Source organism: Carlito syrichta, unplaced genomic scaffold (assembly GCF_000164805.1).
Source record: "Carlito syrichta isolate Samal-C Ts95f unplaced genomic scaffold, Tarsius_syrichta-2.0.1 Scaffold303225, whole genome shotgun sequence".
Taxonomy (NCBI): Eukaryota; Metazoa; Chordata; class Mammalia; order Primates; family Tarsiidae; genus Carlito; species Carlito syrichta.
In genome coordinates, this window is record NW_007247321.1 from 83918 (window position 1) to 86838 (window position 2921).

A 2921-nucleotide genomic window follows, 5' to 3' on the forward strand; every position below is an offset into this window, starting at 1 on the left:
CAAAGTAGCTTGTAGAACTGGGACTAGAACTAAATGAGGGGATTTACTCTAGAATGTAGAGTTTCTCAAACTCATTTTCCCACAGAATCCTTTCTGGAAACAAATGTCAGCATTTGAAGGATACTGGTTTCCCAAGGAACATAATGAAAAGGCTTGAGAGATTCCATTTGCAAGAGATAATTAAATCAATTAAAAGATACAAAAAGGGATAGGAACAGGAGTGCAGAGATGTTCTGTCAAGTCTTTCTAGTTCGCTGTATGTGGTGAGAATTTTTATGTTTGTACCTCTATAATATTTCTTTCAGACAAGATCTTGGTGTCTCAGATGAGATGAAAGAGGGAAAAATGTAATTAGAGATGTCAGTGCCCTTTAGCCAAGACCGCTGGGAGTACACTTGGTTAAACAAGTTGGGTTTGTTACTCATTACAGAGAAACAGGTGTCTCAGTAAGAGGGTGTTAGAAAGGATATATTCCTTTCGTTAGTCCCCTGTTTCGTCTTCAGCTTACCAGTCTTCATCTCCGAGCTTGCGACTTGTGAACAGGGGTCTTTGGCGAAGAGAGGCTAGACTCAAAGTCGTCGCTTGAGCCTTTCCTCTGAGAAGTTCAAGGTACTTTGATAACTTCTGACACAGGCCGTGCATCTGTAAGCAATGGCTGCTATCCGGAAGAAGCTGGTGATTGTTGGTAATGGAGCCTGTGGCAAGACATGCTTGCTCATAGTCTTCAGCAAGGACCAGTTCCTAGAGGTATATGTGCCTACAGTGTTTGAGAACTATGTGGCCGATATTGAAGTGGCTAGAAAACAGTAGAGTTGGCCTTGTGGGACACAGCTGGGCAGGAAGATTATGATCGTCTGAGTCCACTCTCCTACCCAGATACCGATGTTATATTGATGTGTTTCTCCATCCACAGCCCTGATAGTTTAGAAAACATCCCAGAAAAATGGACTCCCGAAGTCAAGCATTTCTGTCCCAACGTGCCATCATCCTGGTTGGGAACAAGAAGGATTTTCGGAATGATGAGCACACAAGTCAGGAGCTAGCCAAGATGAAGCAGGAGCCAGTAAAACCTGAAGAAGGCAGAGATATGGCAAACTGGATTGGCGCTTTTGTGTACATGGAGTGTTCAGCAAAGACCAAAGATGGAGTGAGGGAGGTTTTTGAAATGGCTACGAGAACTGCTCTGCAAGCCAGGCGTGGGAAGAAAAAATCTGGGTGCTTTGTCTTGTGAAACCTTGCTGCAAGCACAGCCCTTAATGCGGTTAATTTTAGAAGTGCTGTTTATTAATCTTAGTGTATGATTAGTGGCCTTTTTCATTTATCTATAATTTGCCTAAGATTACAAATCAGAAGTCATCTTGCTACCAGTATTTAGAAGCCAACCATGATTATTAATGATGTCCAACCTGTCTGGCCCACCAGAGTTCTTCTGACACTGCTCTAACAGCCCTCTCTGCACTCCCACCTGACACAGCGGGTGCTAATTCAATGAATTTCTTAGCTTCTTGCTTCTTTCTAGAAAGAGAAACAATTGGTAACTTTTGTGAATTAGGCTGTAACTACTTTATAACTAACATGTCCTGCCTATCATCTGTCAGCTGCAAGGCACTCTGGTGAGTCACCGCTTCAGAGCTTTACTCCTTAACAGATTTAATTGGCATAGCTCTGAGCTGGTCATCCAGTTTTTTGAAAATGTGTTCAGTCAGAAAAGCCCAAGACCGTGCAGCTGTGGCAGAGTTACAGTTCTGTGGTTTCATGTTAGTTACTTTATAGTTACTATGTAATTAGTGCCACTTAATGTATGTTACCAAAAATAAATATATCTACCCCAGACTAGATGTAGTATTTTTTGTATAATTGGATTTCCTAATACTGATATTTGTCATCTTGGAAGAAAGTGTATTGGTTTTTTAAAAAAGAAAATATATTTGGAAATACAGGCAGATGGAAAATTCATTTTTAAAATTCCTGTTTTGCTACTTTTTCTGATAAAAGATGGCCATATGACCCCTTTTCAGCCCCACATATTCCAGTACCCCTCTCCATTGCTGGGCTAAGTAAATAGGAATTGGTTTCACACCCGAGGCAATTAGACATGGAAGGTGGCATAACCTGTCTCACCTGGACTGCAGCATCTGGCTCTAAATCACAATGCTCTTTTTTTCCTCACTGTATTATAGAGGAGTCACCAGTTCTCATGAGTGGTACTCAGTTTCTCTCTTCTCTCCAGCTGACTAAACTTTGTCTCTGTACCAGTTAATTTTTCCAACTACTAATAGAAAAAAGGCAGTTTTCTAAAAAAAGAAAAAAAGGAAAAAAAAGAAAGGATATATTATAGGATTTGTGCTCCAATTGGGTTAGAAGAGAATCTAAGGAAGCAAAAGTTTGGTTTAGATTGGATGCTGACAGAAAGTGAGGGTAATTCTATGACTGAATATTTTGTGTGTGACACAGTGGTCTTTTTGTTTGTGTTTAACCATTGTAAACATTGACAAGCTATCTCCATAGTCCTGTTCTCCACAGTCCTGTTCAAATTTCTACCCTACAGAATCTGTGAGCATAGAAAGTTAGGAAGTGGCCTTGTTTTGTTTCATTTGATCATGGTCTCAGAGTCAGCTTGTTTGAGGCTGGTAGTCTATGAATCTACGATTAAGGAGAGAACAATTGATTGAGGTCTAGTTGTGAATGTCAGATTAGTTTTGAACATCAGAGGCTACTTTTTTTTTTCTTTCTCAGAGGTTATTATTTTTAATTGCTCAGGTATTAAAGAGCAAAGTAGAGCTCTTTGTCTGTGGCCAAGATTTGTCCAGGGAACATAACCTTATTTGGGGTGGGGTCTTTACTGCTGGGTCATAGGAAACAATTATAGCAAAGAAACCTCATGAGTAGATGGCCAAGAGACTGTGAGAAGAATCAGATTC

At 40.3% G+C, this 2921-nt stretch overlaps 1 pseudogene across 1 annotated transcript; it reads left to right on the forward strand.

Moving 5' to 3' along the window:
* The first annotated feature begins 474 nt into the window (after positions 1 to 474).
* Positions 475 to 1416, forward strand: LOC103260492 (annotated as a pseudogene). Its single transcript, XR_002481966.1, has 2 exons — positions 475 to 588; positions 651 to 1416. The product of XR_002481966.1 is annotated as a transforming protein RhoA pseudogene (transcript).
* The last annotated feature ends 1505 nt before the right edge of the window (positions 1417 to 2921 follow it).